At 45.4% G+C, this 20,678-nt stretch overlaps 2 pseudogenes; both read left to right on the top strand.

Annotated features, from left to right (window-relative positions):
* Positions 1-1,195: 1,195 nt before the first annotated feature.
* On the top strand, positions 1,196-3,043 carry LOC125633279 (olfactory receptor 51G2-like; annotated as a pseudogene).
* A 16,356-nt stretch (positions 3,044-19,399) lies between these two features.
* Positions 19,400-20,335, top strand: LOC125633337 (olfactory receptor 51G2-like; annotated as a pseudogene).
* The last annotated feature ends 343 nt before the right edge of the window (positions 20,336-20,678 follow it).

The following is a 20,678-nucleotide window of genomic DNA, read 5'->3' as shown; positions in this document are numbered from 1 at the left end:
AGTCCATCTTTGTGTGGAATGTTGGTGTAGAGGGCTTCTGCATCCATAGTGGCCAGGATGGTGTTTTCTGGAAGATCACCAAAGGATTGTAGTTTCCTCAGGAAGTCAGTGGTGTCTCAAAGATAGCTGGGAGTGCCGGTAGCGTAGGGCCCGAGGAGAGAGTCTACATAGCCAGATAATTGTGCTGTCACGGTTCCAATGCCTGAGATGATGGAGCATCCAGGATACCCAGGTTTATGGATTTTGGGTAGCAGATAGAATACCCCTGGTCGGGTCTCTAGGGGTGTGTCAGTGTAGATTTGTTCCTGTGCTTCTTTGGGGAGTTTCTTGAGCAGATGGTGTGGAGGAAAAATTTAGTGGACCCAAGTAGGCCTAAACTTCCCAAGTAGGCCTAAAACTTTGATAAAGCTAACTGTGTATATGAAGCATAAGAAGAGAGTGAGGAAAATTCCATTGAAAATTGCAAACAGCACAGCTTAAAAAATGTAACCTTAACCCCTAGAAGTTCGAAAACAAACATTAACTGCAAAGGTTTCAGAGGAACAGCCGTGTTAGTCTGTATTTGCATAAAGAAAAGGAGTGCTTGTGGCACCTTAGAGACTAACCAATTTATTTGAGCATGAGCTTTCGTGAGCTACAGCTCACTTCATCACTTCACTGCAAAGAAAACACCCGTCAATAACAGGAAAAGTTTGGTTTTGCTAAACTCCAAGTAAGGGAAAGCTACTGTTAAAGCTTGCACTATATGCCAAATAAGAAAAATGATGTTGAAGGCAGTGGGTTTGACAAATTGTGGTTTTCAGCAATATAAGCTCCTGTATTTTCTGTTTATGCCAGAGCAGCTCCAGCTGACTCTCCCTGTATGTGCATGCTTGAATACAGGAACCTCAGATTTGTTCTGATCCAAACACAACTTGTGGTTAATTTTCCACGACCGTGTAGTTTCTTTTGGTAATCCTCAGTGGGGTCAGAGGGTAATGGCCTTTAGAATGTGATGTCTAACAGCCTCTTCTTCATATTCCAACCTATTCATAATGACTACAGCACCTCCTTTTGCTGATCTTCATTGAGCTCCTGGGAATCTCTAGACTTGCACTGAGAGCAGAAAGATGTCTTGTTAAATATAATCTAGTCTCCTGTTCTTTTTCCTTTCAGGAAGGAAAGTTCAAAACTCTTCAGACCTGCCCACTACATTATGTCAGCTGACAATTACACCAAATTCAAATCTGCAGTGTTCCTTCTCACTGGGATACCTGGGCAGGAAGATGTCTATCCCTGGATCTCTGTCCCCTTCTGCTTAATGTACGTTATTTCGATAGTAGGAAATTCAGTCATTCTGTTCATTACAAAAACAGATCCAAGCCCCCATGAGCCCATGTACATTTTCCTTTCCATGTTGGACATCACAGAACTTGGTTTATCGGTATCAACTATACCGACAACACTGGGAATATTCTTATTTAACTCTAGGGAGATCAGCCTCGATGCATGCTGTTAGGATATAGATATTCAGGCCTGTCTGTAAAGGCCTATACTCTAAGAATTTAGGTGTATTCTTATCGCTTGGCTAGTTCTAGAGGTATAAAAGAAAGAAATCACTGTCTGCTGGTGTAAGGGCCTTCTCTTACTGTGACAGTTTGTGGCCCTGTGCTTAGGCTCAGGCCTTTGGCTAAGCAGCAGAGGCAGCCATAAGCTGGGAAGCGAACGGTCACATCCTCACATTCCAAACTAGTCACATTGAAATAAGGTGCTATTGGGCTGTTAGGCACTATCAGGACAGGATTGTATTCCTATCACCCCCAGAGAAGGGGAAGTGCCTAGAAAATGTAAAAGGAAACTTAGTTTGATAGCATTCTGTCTGGCAAGAACTCACTTATCAATAGCTGGGATGTGAAATCCTCACTTCTGTATTGTTTTGTCATTATACATAATCATGTTACAATATGTTAGGATTGGTTAGTTAAATTTCAGGAAAATGATTGGTTAAGGTATAGCTAAGCAGAACTCAAGTTTTACTATATAACCTGTAGTCAATGAGGAAGTGACTGGGTGTGGGTGTGGGTGGGCATGTGGGTGTGTGAGATGGGAACAGGGAATGGGGGTAAGAAAATTGGAATCATGTTTTGCTAAAGGGGGAAATGGGAACAGGGAATGGGAGTAAGGAAGTTGGAATCATGTTTGGCTAAGGGTAGTAATGGGAACGGGGACACAGGTGTAAGGCTCTGTGGTGTCAGAGCTGGGAAGGAGGATACTAAGGAAGGAAACTGGAATCATGCTTGCTGGAAGTTCACCCCAATAAACATTGAATTGTTTGCACCTTTGGACTTCGGGTATTGTTGCTCTCTGTTCATGCGAGAAGGACCAGGGAAGTACGTGGGTGAAGGAATAAGCCCTCTAACACATGCTTTGCCCAGCTATTCTTCATCCACTCATTTTCATACATTGAATCTTCTGTGATTTTGTTGATGGCCTTTGACTGCTTCATTGCAATCTGTAACCCACTGAGATATGCTTCCATCTTAACCCCACCTAGAATATACAGGATGGGACTTTTGTTTGTGCTAAGATCGGTGGCCCTAATATCTCCACTCCCCTTTCTCTTGAAACGGTTCCGATACTGTCGAGCCAATGTCCTCTCTCATTCTTACTGCCTGCACCAGGAGGTCATGAAGATGGCTTGTTCAGATGTCACAGTCAACAGCATCTATGGTTTCACTATTAAACTCTTATCGGTGGGGTTGGACTCGTTGTTCATCTTTTTCTCCTATGTGATGATCCTCAAAACTGTGCTGAGTGTAACGTCCCCAAAGAGTGCATCAGGGAGCTGAACACCTGCGTCTCCCACCTCTGGGCTGTCCTGCTCTTCTGCATACCAGCTATTGGCTTGTCTGTGATACACAGATTTGGGAACAGCTCTTCTCACTTGCTTCAGATTATCCTGGGCTATATCTACTTGCTGGTCCCAACCCTGATGAACCCAGTCGTGTACAGTGTGAAAAGCAAACACCTTCGTGCAAGGATAATTAGGGTCTTCTTCAAGTGAAGGGTGAGTTCATCACTTCGCTCCAGAACTGGTGACATGACCCATGAAAAACATGGGCCTGTTCCATCCCGGGCCCTTACATCCAAGATTAGATGAACTACTGATCTCCACTCTGTAGAGAGAGGTCCTGCAGGGGTCTAAGGCCTGGAGTAGTGGGATAGGGTCTGTCGCCACCCACTGGTGAGTGAGGACAGTGTAGTGGGGGAAGGACACCAAGGCAGGCAGCAGCATTTAAAAATTGAATATGTTTGTGGAGAGCCAGGGCACCAATAGGAGTCTGGCCTATAAAGAGCCGTATCAGTGGCTGCTCCAACCTCAGAATTCCTCTCGATACAGACAATAAAGAGAAGGGATGTGGAGGTTGTTTCCCATTACACCTGGCCTGTCCCTGTCCCGTCTCTGGTTAAACATTGAGGGGCCATGAAAAAAGCTGCAGGGCTGTTCTGCCGTCGCAATCCTGGCCCTGGGCGCTCTGGGAGCTGCGTGATCCATGGGGGCTGCACCAGCTGTGGGCAGGGGCTATTCAAGGGGCACGGACACCCACCCTTCCCCCACGCCCTCAGCCAGGTCCTTGTGACTGAGTCATGTCAGAGACGTGATTAACACCAGAGCCCCAGGAGAAGCCATGGTGGCAGAGCTGTTGATGGCTCTGCATACAGCACACATGCTGAGCCCCCTCCCCACCAAGGCAGAGCAGAGCTGCATTGGGAGTGAGTGTCTGACACACAGGAGTCCTGGCAAGAGACTCAATCCCAGATTCCCTCCTCCTCCCCTCTGTTTCCCCTGCTGCAGGGGTGGAAATGGTCCTCAGCTCCCCCACAGAGGCACAGCTAGCTCCTATCCCAGCCCAGCCCATTCAGTGTAGGGTGGCCACCTTTTCAAAAGACAAAAGCGAGACATATATAGAAGCCGTGTCCCCTCTGTGACCCTGCCCCTGCCTCTCTTCTGCCCCATCATTTTCCCCAAGACCCCATCCTTGCTTCTCCCAAATATACGAGGCTCCACCCCATCTCCAGGACAGAAGCCAGTGTCAGGCCATGGTAAAAGCGGCCCAGTGAGCTAGAGCACCTGTGAAGAGCTCCAGACTCTCTGCCTACCCTGGGCAAGGAGCTGGGGGCCCAAGAGAAGCCCCCAGCCTGTGTTCCCGCCTCCCATGATGTTCAGTCCAGGGATGGTGGAGAGTCTGAGGCTCCTCACAGCAGCCTGGGCTTCTGAGACAGTTCTTCGCATGGGCTGGTTCTGAACTGGCCAGGGTGCAGAGCCTCAGGGGAAGTGGAGGAGAAGGGGGTAGGGCCTAGTGGGAAGAGATGGGGCAGGGTCTGGGGCCCCAGGGGAAATGGAGATGCATGGGGCTCAGCAAGCCTGAACCAAAGCTGACCCCCATCAAGCAGTATGGGGAGAGTATGAGTAAAAGAAAAGGATGCGGCTGTGTCAGGGTCCCACAGAGCAACACCTCTGGCATTGGTCTATAAAAGGCTGCCTACTATAGCCTCCTGTGACAGCTGGCTTCTGGGAAGCCCCGTGATTCCTGCACCTTTGGCCAGTTCTGGTTCTCTAACTCAAGAGCAAAGCCTGTCTAACTTAGGTTGCAGCGATCAGTGTAGACGTGTGACAGCTGCCTGTTATTTTAAAACCGTTTTCTCTAATGCTTTGTTCTGTTTGCTAATAAACATCTTTGTTTTAAGGAGGCTGGGGGTGACTGTATAGTTCTGGTCACAAGCTCCCGAAGGGAAGAAACTGAAGTGTCCTTTCGGACCTGCTTGGTAATAAGCGTTTAACATACATGCGGTGTTGTAGCCAGCTCGAAGAGTGAGAGAATTCTGAGATTCCCTGCAAGAGTGGAAAGAATCTGGTTTACAGGGTAAAGAGACTATATATCCTGGTTTTACTGTGACAATCCAAATTCCTCTGAGCCAGCATCTATCCTTGTTGAGTGCTAATCAGCATTCAGAGGAGCAACTTGTTCAAGTTGCATCCAATATAACGATCCACTCAAAACAAAAGTAATGGACGTTAGAACGATCTAATGTCATTAATATGTATGCATATGTCACCACATACAAACATACCAGCCTATGGAGTAAGTGTACCCTAACATTTTTGTGGGTGGGGAGAATAAATTTGGATCTAGAAGGAGGGCCCGAGCACCCATGCTCTATAAGAAGGGGTGACCCAACTTGCCAAGAGAATTTGTTTTTCTGCACTTCTGAGCCTCTGAGTTCCAGATCTTATTTACTAAGTTTTCTAAGCTCCAGGCTTCTTCATTCTTCATTTATGAGTTTATTAGTCTGTTCATTTTAATTTTTAAGCTTTAAATCAGTTAGTTATGTGAAAATCTAAGTTAGCTTCAATAGCTCTTAGCTTTACCTTCTCCTAAGCTCTGTATCTTCCACTCAAGAATTGAGGCACCTGAACCTTTGTTTCGTACCACCAAGTTATCAAGGAAGGGTGTGAATATATATTAAACAAAAGCTTTATAGTGTATAATATAGCTTTAGAATAAAAGTGCTTCCTTTGTAACTCTGATTATTTTACCCTTTAGTTACTATTTGAGTACTATTCAATTTTTCTCAATAAAAGTTTTTAAGATGATATTTGTCTCAGTGTGAGTGTCCTGTCATACCCCCAAGGGTCCTTTGCAAACTCTGTGTAGCCTGATTCTGGGACAAGAACCTTATTAGTTTCTGATGAGATTAATTGGTGAACCTATAACCCATACTATCAAAATTAATAATATTAACCTCCTAAAATCAGGCAACAGGGTGACTGTGAGCCACCAATGTGTTGTGGCTGTGAACTAGGCAGATGAGATCCTAGAATGTGTCAGTTGAGATAGGGACATATTAATATCCTTGTACAAGGCACCAATGAGACCCATCTGGCAAACTGTGTAAAATTATGGTCACTCCTATTCCAGAAAGATTAATTTAAACTGGAGGAGGTGCAGAGAAGAGCTCCTAGAATGGTCAGGGCAATGGAGGACCTGTATTATGAGGAGAATAAAAGAGCTTGGTTGGTTTAGCCTAACAGAATACAGGCTGAGGAGGGATTTGAGTGCTCTATAAGTATATTGGGGAGTGGTGTGTGTTAAACACCAGAGAGGCAGAAGAGCTTTTGAAGCTAAAGGACAGCGTTGGCAAAAGAACAAATGGGGAGAAACTGGCCAGGAGTAAACTGAGGCTGGAAAGGAGAAGAAGATTTCTGACCATCCAAGCAGGGGGGTTATGGAACAGCCGCCCAACAGGAGCAGTGTGGGGAAAACAAGCCAGCTGGTTTAGGATGGAGCTTGACAGGTTTATGCACTGGATGATATGCTGAGGGTCACCTGCCATAGCAGGGAAATTGGCTCATTGACCCAGGAGGTTCTTTTCAGGCCTATGTCCCTATGGGTCACATTAGCCCATTTTATGTCACAATGGGAGCTCATGTGGAGTTGCTTGTCCACTATGACTCTGCTCTGTGCCCTGGCCAATGGATTTTTCCCTCAATAGGTTTGGGGAAAGCATGACTTTGTGTCATCATCTGGAAAAGGAATTGCTCTTGGGTTCCTGTTTAGTGATATGACAGGAGTTTAATTCCCTGAGTTTCTGGTAATCTCAGCATGCTGAGCTGCCAGCCGCTCCATCCCCAGCCACTAGCCCCAGAGGGGAAGGATGGTTCAGGGGTTAAAGTGCTAGCCTGGGACTCAGAGGAACTAGCTTCCTTGTTGGAGTATGTGTATATATATCTATAGCTATATATATCTATATATAACCTATATATCCATGTAATATGTTACAGGTCATGGTGCCTAGTGTGGTTGGAGTGTGTCTGGAACATGAGTGCATGACCTGCGTTGACCTGCATTTTGGAAACCAAAGTGAGAACTTAAAGGTCAAGTGGTCAGAACTCTCTTTGTATTAAACACTTTTGTTGTGTGTCCTTGGAAAAAGTGGAGAGTCAGCAGATAAGGAAACAAGACCAGATGGACTGCTATGGATAAGAACTGGAGGAAATGGTATTCCTTAGATCATGGTGGCCTGCCCAGGATTGTTTCTTTGGAATTGCATGGGTAAAAGGCTGAGTAAACGAAGGCAAAGGACTGATGACACAATGGAATGGACTATACATGATTGCCTAACCAGGAGGTACAACCATGGGAATCTGGAGTAGGAGCAGAGAGGTTATTTAACTCCTGTATTTGGCACTGTTGTGAGCACTTCTGGAATAGAATAGTGTTTCCTTTTCTGGTGTCTACAGTTCAAGAAGGGTGTTGATAAATTGGAGATGGGTCAGAGAAGAGCCACGAGAATTATTAAGGGATTATAAAACCTGCCTTACAGTGATAGACTCCAGGAGTTTAGTCTATTTAGCTTACCGAAGAGAAGGTTAAGGGGTGACTTGATCACAGTCTGTAAATAACTACATGAGGAACCAATTTTTAACAATGGGCTCTTCAATTTAGCAGAGAAAGTTATAGCACAATCCAATGGGTAAAAGCTGAAGTTAAACAAATTCAGACTGGAACTAAGGCCTGGTCTACACTGACAAGGTTGTTTTTTTTTTTTTTTTGCCAAATGGCAGATTTTGTGGCTGAAACTGCAGACATGTAAACACTGAAAAACCATTTTTTGTGCAGAAATTCCTCAATTGTATCTCTGTAATAAAACCCACCCCGAGGAGAGTCACAAGGCTTTTTGCTCTGAGGCTGTAGCACCATATTGCCAGTGTAAACACTGTGCTTGATATTAGCTTTGTTATTGGTCTCTGGAAGGTACCACAATGCCCATCCTGACCACTCCAGTCAGCAGTTTCAACTCTGCTGCCCTGCCCCCGGGTGAGCAACTACATGCCCCTCCCCTATAAAGAATTTTGAAATCCCACTTCCTGTTTGCTCAGTGTGGAGAGCTCATATTTTATCTGTCCAGCTGACCATGGCAACTCCACTCAGCAAACAATCTCCTGCTTGGACCACTCCTGAGCTACTGGATCTGTTCAGTGTTTGGGGAAAGGAGGGTGTCCAGTCCCAGCTGCACCCCAGCCATAGGGTTTTTGATACTTTGAGCCAGACTGCACACAACTTGTGCGAAAAGGGATATGACAGTGATATGATATGCAGTGCAGAGCAAAGATGAAGGAGGCAAGGCATGCCTTCTGTGTGGCGAGGGAGGCAAAACCTTGCTTTGGTGCTAAGCCTGACATTTTTATAGGGAGTTGGGTGCTATCATAGGTGGCAACTCCACCTCCAACTCCAAGAGCCCATTGATGCTTTGGTGGTTCTGGACCCAGTGGAAAGTGGACCTAGCCAAGAGGAGGAAGTCATAGATGAAGAGGTGGAAGTTGAGGAAGATGTGGAGCTGTTCTCCACTCTGGAGGTGTCTAGCCAGTCTCTGCAGTCACTCTCTGGTGAATCAGAAGAAGGAGAGGAGACCTCTGATAAGTGGTTTTGCTTTGTGAAGTTCTGAAGCAAGTCGAGGGCAGAGAAATGTACAAGGCTGGCTTGTTTCTGTGTGCTGGGCATTTCCCCACACAGCTAAGCAGTACTGTGGAACAGGGAGTTGATACACTCTGAGATTTCATGGAAATCCTCCACAGAGATCTCTAGGAAACTTTCCTGGGGGTACTCGTCAATCCTCTGTCACAGGTCCCTGGGCAGAGTTGCTTTATTCATTGCACCACTGAGAGAAACTTTCCCGTACCATTCTGCAATTACTTGGGCAAGGACCAAAACTGCACACAGGAAAGCAGCATAGGTCGGAAGCCACAAGCGTGTAGCGGATGCACCCTTGCTTCCCTGCTTACCCTCTGGAGTGAGATATCTTCCATAGTGACCGCCACTTGTGGGCAAGTTGAGAGTGTTATCCCCCATAAGTTCCATGTGACCGTTTCACATTGCATTTGTGCAATAAATCCCTGCCCCTAGGTTCACTCATAAGTCCTGGGATCTTCTGGCTCATGTGGGCTTGCCTGGTCACCGGGAAAGAGATAGGTATGTTACCAGTGATGTATTTTAATGCAGTGTATCAATGCTCTGTGTGTAGCTAACAAAAGTGCTTCTGTTAATTGTTGCTTGTAGCTCCACAGAAAGCCATCCTCCCACAGCAGCCGAGCAACTCCACCAGATAAGAAAATGCATGAGATTCAGGAAGGAAGGCATGTTCCGTGAGGTGCTCCTGTTCTCAGAGACAGAAAAGGGAAAGGTTTCAGAGTAACAGCCGTGTTAGTCTGTATTCGCAAAAAGAAAAGGAGTACTTGTGGCACCTTAGAGACTAACCAATTTATTTGAGCATAAGCTTTCGTGAGCTACAGCTCACTTCATCGGATGCATCCGAGGAAGTGAGCTGTAGCTCACGAAAGCTCATGCTCAAATAAATTGATTAGTCTCAAAGGAGCCACAAGTCCTCCTTTTCTTTTTGAGAAAAGGGAAAGCGAGAAGTGCGACAGAAAAGACAATTATGGGTTCCATAGGGACACCACGGAGAGGCTGATAAATGTTTGGAGCACCAAACTGACATGCTGCAGTTCCTCCTTATGCTCCAGACTGAGCAGATGCATGCCTGCCCTCCTCTTCAGCAGATGAATTCTTTTCTGCCCACTCCTGAAACTTCCCCTGTGCATCCTATCCACTTTCTGGCACTTTGCACTTTCCTCCACACTACATCTTGGCCGACTGCTTTTAAAATGAAACTGGACTTACACTCACCTATGATAATAAGCCCCCGAGTACCTTCTTTCCCCCACCTCAAATTAGAGTGTGTATGTGTGTGCGTGTGGTGTTGTGATTTATTTGGCAATAAAAGCAATTTTTTTTCAATTGTAAATTTCTTTATTTGTTTCCACACAAGCTATGATACCTCATGTCATCTGCAATTCAACAGACACTTTTAATAATTCCTTAAATTGAATCCTAGGCCTTAACATTCACAACTGCTTCCTAGCGTACCAAATGCAATTAAGCATTGCAGTCTCAAGCATAGCAACAAACGTTACTTGTTTTCACCTTCGAAGTGTTGCCTCAAGGCATCCCTGATTCTTATTTCATCATGTTCCACCCCTCTAATAGCCCTGGTATCTGGCTGCTCAAAATCAGCAACCAGGAATCCAGCCTCAGCAGTCCACCCCTGAGTAAACCTGCCTCCCTTCCTGTCACAAATATTAAGCAGTGTGCAACACACAGCTATAACTGTGGGAATATTTTCCTCATTCAGGTGTAGCCTTCCATAAAGGCATCACCAGTGTACCTTTAATCAGCCAAATGCATATTCAACCGTCATTCTGCATCTACTCAGCTTGCTGTTGAATCGCTCCTTCCTGCTATGCAAGTTTCCCGTGTATGGCTTCATAAGCAATGGCATTACAGGGTATGTCAGGTCTTCCAGGATCATTACCAGGATTTCAACTTTCCCTATGGTGATCTTCTGATCTGGAAAGAAAGTCCTTGCTTGCAGCTTTCTGTACAGGCCAGTGTTCCTAAAGATATGTGCATCATGGATCTTTCCGGACCAGTGTGCATTAATGTCCATGAAACACCCACAGTGATCCAAAAGCACCTGCAAAACCATGGAAAAGTACCATTTCTGACTGACGTGCTTGATTGCAAGGTAGTCCGGTGCTAGAATTGGAATATGCATGTCATCTATCACCCTCTGCAGTCAGGGAAACTGATTTCCACAAAGCCATCCACGATGTCATGCTTGTTTCCAAGAGTCATGTCTTTCACAGTAGGATGCAATTAATGGCCTGGCACACTTGCATTAACACAGCCCCAGTGGTCAATTTCTCCAATCCAAACTGGTTGGCAACCAGCTGGTAGCAGTCTGGAGTCGCCAGCTTCCATACTGCGATTGCCGCACACTTTTCCACTGAGAGGACAGTTCTCACTCTGGTGTCCTTTCACTGCAGGGCTATGGCGAGCTCAGCACACAGTTCCAGGAAGGTCGGTTTCCACATCCAGAAGTTCTGCAGCCACTGCGCGTCAACCCAGACTGCATAACTATGCGATTCCACCACTCAGTGCTAGTTTCCTGAGCCCAAAAGTGACATTCCACTATGTTCAGCACCTCCATGAATGCCAAAAGCAATCTAGTGTTGCTGCTTTCCATGTCGGACACCATGTCAGGCAACCATGACTGCTGTTGTCTTTGTAATTTCAGGAATAACTCCACTGCCACTCATGAAGTGTTGGTGAGAGCGAGCAGAACAGTGGAGAGCAGTGTGGGATCCACACTTGCAGATAGATGTGGCAGGGAAAGCAGAAAACAAAGGACATTGAAAAATGCCTTGAACTGAAGATGGCAGCACATGGCATACTGGGACAGAAAGCTATGCATTATGGGGCATTGAGCCTGCACCCATGATGTGCCACAATTCCCTCGGCTCTCCTGCAAGACGTAGCAGCAGAAGGGGGAGAGCTGCACTATGGGATAGCTACCCACAGAGCACTCCTTTCATTGGAAATGCAAGTTTGAACATGCTATGCCACCAGTGGAAGACAGTGTGAACACACAACAGTGTGTTCTTTCTTATCATAGAATATCAGGGTTGGAAGGGACCTCGGGAGGTCATCTAGTCCAACCCCCTGCTCAAAGCAGGACCAATCCCCAATTTTTGTCCCAGATCCCTAAATGGCCCCCTCAAAGATTGAACTCACAACCCTGGGTTTAGCAGGCCAATGCTCAAACCACTGAGCTACCCCTCTCCCGAGCAATGAAACGCTCAGCGGAAACACTCTGCCAGCGTAGACATACCCTAAGGTGTATTTTTTTTAACAGTGAGGGTGGTTAACCTTTGGAACAATCTATGAACGGCCGTGGTAGATTCTCCATCGCCGAGAATTGTTACATCACGGCAGGGGGTTGTTCTAACGGCTCTGCCCTAGGAGTTATTTTGGGGGCAGGTCTCTGGCCTGTGCTAGGCAGGGGGTCAGAATAGAGGATCACAGTGGTACCTTCTATCCTTGAGATCTGATCAGTGGTGTTAGTAGCATGGCTCTACCGCACGGCGTGTGGTACTGATAAATATGTTACGGATCGCGAGGCGCTCGGATGTTACAATAATTGGGGCCGCAGCTAAGTGCCTTAGAGAGATTTCAGCTCTGTGAGCCCCATACGGACCATTTGGTGCATTGGGTGGAGAACGTGAACTCTTCCCAACACCCCTTGGAGATGAAGCTTGTCATTAGCACAGCACCCTTTTGAAGAGGGAGTTCTTGGCCCCTTCTGCAGCCCGGCAGTAAGAGGGGGAATCAGGACGTGCTTTCAGAGAGTGAAGGATCTGGAGAGTGTTGCCTGGCTGAACAGAGCCCTGATGGGCTGCCCCTTGGTCTGATCCTGACACCCATACCCACTCCACGAGCAGTGAGAGCTGCTGTAGAACTGGAGATCGACCTCACTCCCTGCAGCCAAATTTCCAAGATCAACAAGTTTGGGGGTCACTGGATCTGGGGAGGGGGTTGTTTGTGTCCAGTGTGGAGCTAGCAGCAGGCATCTGGAGCTGGGCTGGAGTCATGCCATTTTCTATTTAAAATGTTCATGGCCTTGCTTAGCCGGTGTGTGCATGTCTCATGCTTGAGAAAGAGGAGGAGATCCTCTGAGCTGTGCCTGAGGAACCAGTGACTTCGCTAGCCCATCCATGTTATGTCCGGTTGTCTGTGGCGTAACCTTCATCCTTACCAATGGGGACTCTGTAGCCCAATGCAGAGGAACACAGCATCTCTGCCACTGATGGACTGTGTGACCAGTAATGTCCACTAACTAACGCTCAGTGCTTTCATTTGTGGATGCTCCGCTTGAGATATGGCCAGCAGCACCAACTCCTGAGATTTTATAGGAAGTATTGCACTATTTCCTGTCTTTCTGAAAGCCCCAACATCTGGGGTCAAGAGACCACACAGGAATCTCAGATTTCAGTTTTCTTAGAAGAGTTTATTTTAAAAAGTATGTTGCAGAAAAGCTAGAAACCCCGAATCAGGTGACCCCAAAGGCTCAGAAACCAAATGAAAATGAACCCCACATTAGCATATTTTAAAAACTTATTATTTTAATCCAGTGTTTTGGGGTGTGACTCATACTTGTTGAACTGGGCTGGGTGATAATGTGCACAAAGTTCAAGGGATCTGAAGGGCAAAAGTAAAAAAAATTAACAGTAAATGTTTTTCAAAGTACATCAGAAGCAGTAAAACTGCCAAACAGTCAGTGGGATTACTAATTGATCAAGGTGCAAAAGAGGCACAGAAGGGAGGTAAGGCTGTTGCAGAGAGGCTAAATGAATTCTTTGCACCTGTCTTCACTGCAGAAGATGCGAGGGAGATTCTCAGTTCTGAGCTATTCTTTTTCAGTGACAAATCTGAGGAACGCTCCCAGGTGTCAATAAAGGAGGTTTTAGAACAAACTGATCAATTAAACAGTAAAAAGTCACCAGGACCATATGGTATCACCCATGAGTTCCGAAAAAAACCCTCAAATGTGAAATTGCAGAAATACTAATAGTGGAATATAGCCCATCACTTAAAACAGGCTCTGTACAAGATGACTGGCACATAGCTAATGTGATGCTGATATTTTTAAAAGGCTTTAGAGGTGATCTTGACAATATAGGCTAGTAAGCCAAACTTCTGTGCAAATTGGTTTAAACTATAGTAAAGAACAGAATTTCTTTTCAAGGGTCAATAAGCGTCTGGACAAGGGTGATTCAGAAATAATAGTGTGTTTGAACTTACAGAACGCTTTTGGCAAGGTCCCTAAAGGCTGTTAAGAGTCTTAATAAGCAGTCATGGGATAAGAAGGAAGGCTCTCTCATGGATCAGTAATTGGTTAAAAGATTGGAAACATAAGGTAGGAATAAATTATCAGTTTTTAGAAGAGAAAGAGTTTAATAGTGTCTCACAGAGATGTGCACTGTGCCCAGTGCTGTTCAACATATTTATAAATAATCTGGAAAAAGGGGTAAACAATGAGGTGGCAAAATTTGCAGATACAAAACTACTCAGTATACTTAAGTCAAAGGAGATTACAAAGTGTTACAAAGGGATCTTACAAAACTGGGTGACTGGGAAACAAAACGGTGGATGAAATTCAATGTGGATAAATACAAAGTAATGCACTTTGGAAAACATAATCCCAACTATACATAGAAAATGATGGGATCTAAAGTAGCTGTTACCACTCAAGAAAGAGACCGTGGAGTCATTGTGGACAGTTCTCTGAAAACATCCACTCCATGTGCAGCGGCAGTCGAAAAAGCAAACAGAATGTTGGGAATGATTAAGAAAGGGATAGATAGTAAGACAGAAAATATCATATTGCCTCTATATAACTCCAAGGTATGTTCATATCTAGAATAATGTGTTCTGATGTGGTCCCCCCATCTAAAAAAACAATGGAATGGGAAAAGGTTCAGAAAAGGGGAACAAAAATGATTAGGGATATGAACGGCTGCCATATGAGGAGAGATTAATCAAACTGAGACATTTCAGCTTGGAAAAAATGAATAAGGGGAGATATGATAGAGGTCTATAAAACTATGAGTGGTGTGGAGAAAGTGAATAAGAAAGTGTTATTTACCCCTTCACAAAAACCAGGAGTCACTCAATGAAGTTAATAGGTAGAAGGTTTAAAACAAATGTATTTTTTCACACAACACACAGGCAGCCTCTGGAACTCATTGCCAGGGGACGTTGTGAAGGCCAAAAGCATAACTGGTCCCCAAAAAATGAGATAAATTGATGGAGGAGAGGTCCAACAATAGCTAGTAGCCAAGATGGTTCGAACTCAGCCCCATTCTCTGGGTGTCTCTAAATGTCTGATTGCCAGAAGCAGGGAGCAGACAACAGGGGATGGATCACTTGATAGTTGCCCTGTTTTGTTCACTCCACTGAAGTGTCTGCACTGGCCACTGTCAGAAGACAGGAAATTGAGCTAGATGGATCATTGGTCTGACCCAATATGGCTGTTCATATGTTCCTCAGTTGTTCAACTGATGGATGGGCTGCTGCAGAAAATAGATAGCTGCCCATGATGCTGCCCAACTGCAGCTACCTGGATCCCCAAGAATAATTGGAGGCTTTTCATCTGCCTCTTCCTTGTAACATAAATGAAGGTTGCACTGATGGAGTCTCTGGCTGCACTTTGGGTATGGAAAGGTTGAAACTTCCTGACTCATCTAGGGCTGGGTTATTATGCCCATCAGCTACTCTAACCATCCCTCCCATCAGTGTGCAGCCACCTCCACCCTGTACAACCCCATTTCAGCAGATCCTGTGGGCAGTGGCTACTCTGACAGGCCCTGGTAGCACATCTCTGATAAGCCTGTGCTAGCCGGGAGTTGGAGAAGGTCCTAGAGAAGATGTAGAGGCAGAGAAATTGTGGGTGGATGGGCCTTGTTCAGAATAAATCACTCAGATCTGTGCATAACTTTGGGGATCCCTGAATTCTGTGTCCCTCTTTTCATTCCTCAGGGAGAAGGGAAGGGACCCCACTCCTGGAATGATCCGAGGGAAATTTCCATGTAGGGAGTCCCTGGCTTGCACCCTGGGTTTGTAATGCAGGAAAGGGAGTAATGAGGCCCCATATTATTATTATATTTTATTTTATTTCAGCAAGATCACAGCTGTGACAGCATCATCATTACCTCTAGGCTGCCCCTGAGGTAGCCATGTGACTAATCGGAACCATACGAACAGTGATGACAAGCCCGGATTCCAGGAATAGAGTCTGCAGCTGGGCTGGTGCTGCACTCCAGTTGGGTAGCATCATTGCACATCCCCTGTGATTTGGCCTCCTGCAATTTGCCATTGGCCGTGATGGGGGTTACAGCTGGTGCACACTAAGTCAAGCAGCTGAGGTTCCCTGATGGCCAAGTAGGCCCCAAGGGAATCTGCATACATGCTTCATAAAGGCAGTTCCCTCCCTATCTGAACAGATACTTCCTGCTGCCCATGCAACCTCTCTGATGACTCCTTGTCGTTTAGGGTTAAGACCTATAGTCTCAGCAGCTCCCCTTCTAGCAGGAATTGGGTACGTTGGCAGGTTTCACTATCTTTAAAATGCAAAGTGAAGGGGAAAGGCTGCAAGCTGTTTCCATTTGCAGATGTTCTGTGCATTGTCAGAGGACTCAGCTGGGTGATTGGGGTGACTCAGTGATGGAGCTGGAGGTAAGGGAACACTAGGCAGCTTGGGAACCCCTCCTCTGTATCTGCCCATGCTCCACAACGGGTTATTCAGGCTACCCAGAAATCTAAGATTTGAAGAGAACTCAGAGTGTTAAAACCCCAGTGCCTCAAGTCAGGATTTCTTAAGAGGTCCCTTTTCTATCAGTGCCATGGGCTCTGGGACCGATCCTGCCAGGGGCTGAGAGAGAGGAGACCCCATGGAATATCAGTGACTAGTTCCCAAATCATCTCAAGTTTATTTGCTCCTGGAAATTTTATCAGCAAATTCGTTTTCAATTATTTTATTCTCTGACTTTATTGTGAAGGCAGGAATTCAGAGCTGCATTGTTCTGTGGTAACAGATCCAACAGGGCATATTTCTGTTTTCTGATTGGCTGAGGTCTCTAGAATCTCTGCCCTGTAGAGTTCCAGGGCTACCGGCATCTCTGCCCCCTCTCTGGTCTCCAAGTGCCAGATGTCAGGCCTCATAACCTGCCTTTTATTGGGGTGGAATCCTGCAGTGCACCCACCCTCAGACTGGGCCCTGGGCTACAGCACACTGCGGGTTGACTGTGCTTGCATAGCAGGTCCGAGTGGGCTATGCACCTGTGCTTTTTCCCTCTGGGAGGCTGTGACTAGTGGTGAGACAAGTGACCAGCCAGCCTTCCCGAACCAAAATACTGTTCAATTTGAACGGTAGGAAGAAAGCGTAACATGGGAGAATAAGAAAAGGAGGACTTGTGGCACCTTAGAGACTAACCAATTTATTTGAGCATGAGCTTTCGTGAGCTACAGCTCACTTCATCGGATGCATCATGGGAGAATAAGATGATTTTCAAAGAACTGTCTGTACACTGTCTGGACTCCAAGCCCTGAAACTCTAATGGGGATCCAGGCAGGCCGAGGGCCTTCAGACTTCTCCAGCAGTCTCTGTGAGAATCAGTCTGAAGAGCTTCTCAGCAACAGCTGCCCCACTTCTGGACAGACTGTGAGATGACTTTCCTTGTGCTGTTACTTTCCTTCCTCCTTTTTTCCAGCAGCCTCTTATTAAACTAAGAGCAGACATATCGGATTAACCTAATATAGACATGACATAAACATTCCAATAGTTAAACCAATAGAGCAGTACAGCAAACATTCCCAGAACTGTGTTTAACGTACACATTCATTATGGCAGCTCAGCTCCTTGTCTGTCCCGATACCATTCCCTGGTGGTATGTATTTTATGAATACAGGACAGAGACAGTCAGAGTGAGAAAGTCCAGAAGACTACTTTCATGTGTGAAACGAAGTTCCATTTCAATGAATTCTCATTCAATTGACTCTGAAATCTATTTCTTGTTAACCATGCTGGGGTTACTCTGTACTAGAGAGTGAGAGCTCAGGGGATGAATATTTTTCATACTGATCCCAAGGCCTGTTACCACTTTGGAGACAGGCTACAGACTGACAGAACAGAACCTGAGGAGAGCCAGTCAGTTATTAACCCAGGGACAGAGGAGCTACTAGACTTCTGTTTGCTGACAAGTGACTGAATGAGGGCTGAAATGCGTAATCTGTTCAGGTTCTGAAGAAATCCAGATGAGAGATGCTACATTTTAAGTCCCATTCCAACCTCATGAATCACCTCTGAAGGTGACAAATTTTATCAATCAAACTGTCATGACATGCGTGTATATTGAAAGCCAGCAGCAGAGTTGTTGGAATCTCTACAGGAAGGAGCAATGGAAACTTTACAGCTTAATGTCTTTTGCTTCAGAACATATTTCAGAAGTGCTCCACATACGTTTGCAATGGGTTTGTGTTATTAACTCTTGTTGTTCAGTGAACAGTTGCATGATACTGTCTCCTGGTAACTGACCAGAAGCTGTTTCTAACACTTACATTCAAGGTCATGAACACAATGCCTCTGCAATACCTGTGGAATACCTTCCAAAAAGTCCTGTGAGAACAGAACTGCTGGTCTGTGTTTCAGCAAAGAGTGCATCTGAGATCCAGGAAAGGGGAATGCAATAGTGGTTGTATGTAATTTTTGCCCGTCACCTATTACAAGAGCATGTCTGAAGTAACTTCCGCACTCAACGAGATATTAATGAAAACCTAGTGTTTGCACTATTCAGCCATGTGTGAAGCCAACCCCGCCCCCCCCCCCCCCCCGAAGCTAAAGTAACTGTCTGTGTTTGCCAGGTATATATAGACCCTTGCATGGGGAGAGGATGCAGGTCCTGTGAGGAGGCAGAGAAGCCTGCAGGATGATCAAACTTTCTAAATTTTGTCGATGCTGGCCAGGGAAAGCACTTCAGCTTCTCTTGAAGGGATCCTTGGGGAGTCAGACTGTATCACCGGGAGCAGTTGGTAAGGGAAAGTTAATACAGCTCTGTTCTGATTGAATTTACACATGTAAATATCGAGTGATGCCGCTGACGTCAATGGTGCTGAATTCAGAACCTGGACCTGAGAATTTATCCAATATCCTGGAAAGAGGCAGTGACATAATTTGGACTCTCAGGAGTGGATGCAATAAAAAATGTATATAATGAGGCAATGAAACATGTTTCTAAATAGCTTCTATGCAGGACAGACGAATACAATGACCGTTTTCACCATGCACTTGCCATGTGTTTACATACGTCATGATACAATGGGGCACACTCAGACATGGAGGGCAAAAAACTGTATGTGTGGTAAAGTCATAATTGTAAAATCACACAGTGCTAAAGTAGGCTGTGGAACTCTCAGCCACAAGATATCAATGGGGCCAAGAACTCAGAGAGATTCAAAGAGGGATGGGATATTCATATGGCTAAGCAGAAAATTCAATTACAGTAATGAGAGTTTTTAAAAGGGTCTTGTAAGGGCTTTAAACCTTCCTGATTTATACCATAAAATATGTCTCTAATTAGTGGGTGTCAGGGGAAAACAGTCCCTGGGAGCAAGTTATGTCATAGCTAACTATTGCAGAGCTTCTTGGAGCTTCCTCTGAAGCATCTGGAACTGGCCCCTGGATACTCAGCTATATTGACTACAGGTCTGATACCATCTGGCAATGCCTATCTTCTTCTTGGTGGTGAAAATCCAAGAAAATATTTTTGCTGATCTTCTTCAGCTCCTGGGAGTCTCTAGTCTTCCATTGAGATCAGAAAGATGTCTCATTAAATATCATCTAGTCTCCTGTTCTTTTTCTTTTCAGGAAGGAAAGCTCAAAACTCCTCAGACCAGCCTGGTATATTATGTCATCTGTCAATGACACTAAATTCAACTTTGCAGTGTTCCTTCTCACAGGGATACTTGGGGAGGAAGATATCTATCTCTGGATCTCTATCTCCTTCTGCTTCATGTATGTTATTTCAATAGTAGGAAATTCAGTCATTCTATTCATTATAAAAACTGATCCAAGCCTCCATGAGCCCATGTACATTTTCCTTTCCATGTTGGCCAACACAGAATTTGGTTTATCACTATCCACCATGCCAACGATACTGGGCATATAATTGTTTAACTCTAGGGAGATCAGCCTGGATGCCTGTTTTGCCCAGGTCTTCTTCATCCACTCACTTTCATTAACCGAATCCTCCATGCTGTTGCTGATGGCCTTTGACCATTTTGTTGCGATCTGTAACCCACTGAGATATGCTTCCATCTTAACTCCACTGAGAATATCCAAAATGGGACTGGTGTTTGTGCTAAGATGAATGGCCCTAATATTCCCACTCCCCTTTCTCCTGAAACAGTTCCGATACTGTCAAGACAATGTCCTCTCCCATTCCTACTACCTGCAGCAGGAGGTCATGAAGATGGCTTGTTCGGACATCACAGTCAACAGCATCTATGGCTTGTCTGTTAAACTCTTAACCATTGGGTTGGATTTGTTGCTTATCTTTCTCTCTTATGTGATGATCATTAAAACAGTGCTGAGCGTCGCGTCCCCCATGGAGTGCCTTAGGGCCCTGAACACCTGTGCCTCCCACCTCTGTGCTGTCCTGCTGTTCTTCATACCAGAAATTGGCTTGTCTGTGATACACAGATTTGGGAATAGCTCTTCTCACTTGCTTCAGATTCTCCTGGGCTATGTCTACCTGCTGGTCCCACCTCTGATGAACCCAATCGTGTACAGTGTGAAAAGCAAACACCTTCATGCAAGAATAATCAGGGTGTCCATGAAATAAAGGGTCAGTTTATCACCTGGATCCAGAACTGCTGACATTGGACATGAAAAACATGGGCCACCTATTCCATCCTGGACACTTACATCTGAGAAGACATGAGCTACTGATCTCCACTGTGTAGAGGGTAGTTCACGTGGCGTCTAAGACCTGGAGCAATGGATGGTGGGTTGTCCCCAAACACTGTTGAGGGAGGGAAATGCACTGGTGGAAGCAAACCAAGGCAGGCAGCAGCATTTAAAAATTGAATGTGTTCATGGAGAACCAGGGGACAGGTGAGATGTTGGCTAATAAAAAGCCACATTGGTGGCTGCTCCAATCTCACTATTCTTGTTGATGCAGTCAA

Source organism: Caretta caretta, chromosome 1 (assembly GCF_965140235.1).
Source record: "Caretta caretta isolate rCarCar2 chromosome 1, rCarCar1.hap1, whole genome shotgun sequence".
Lineage (NCBI taxonomy): Eukaryota > Metazoa > Chordata > Testudines > Cheloniidae > Caretta > Caretta caretta.
Note: the sequence above shows the minus strand (reverse complement) of the source record. Positions and strands in the feature narration are given on the sequence as shown.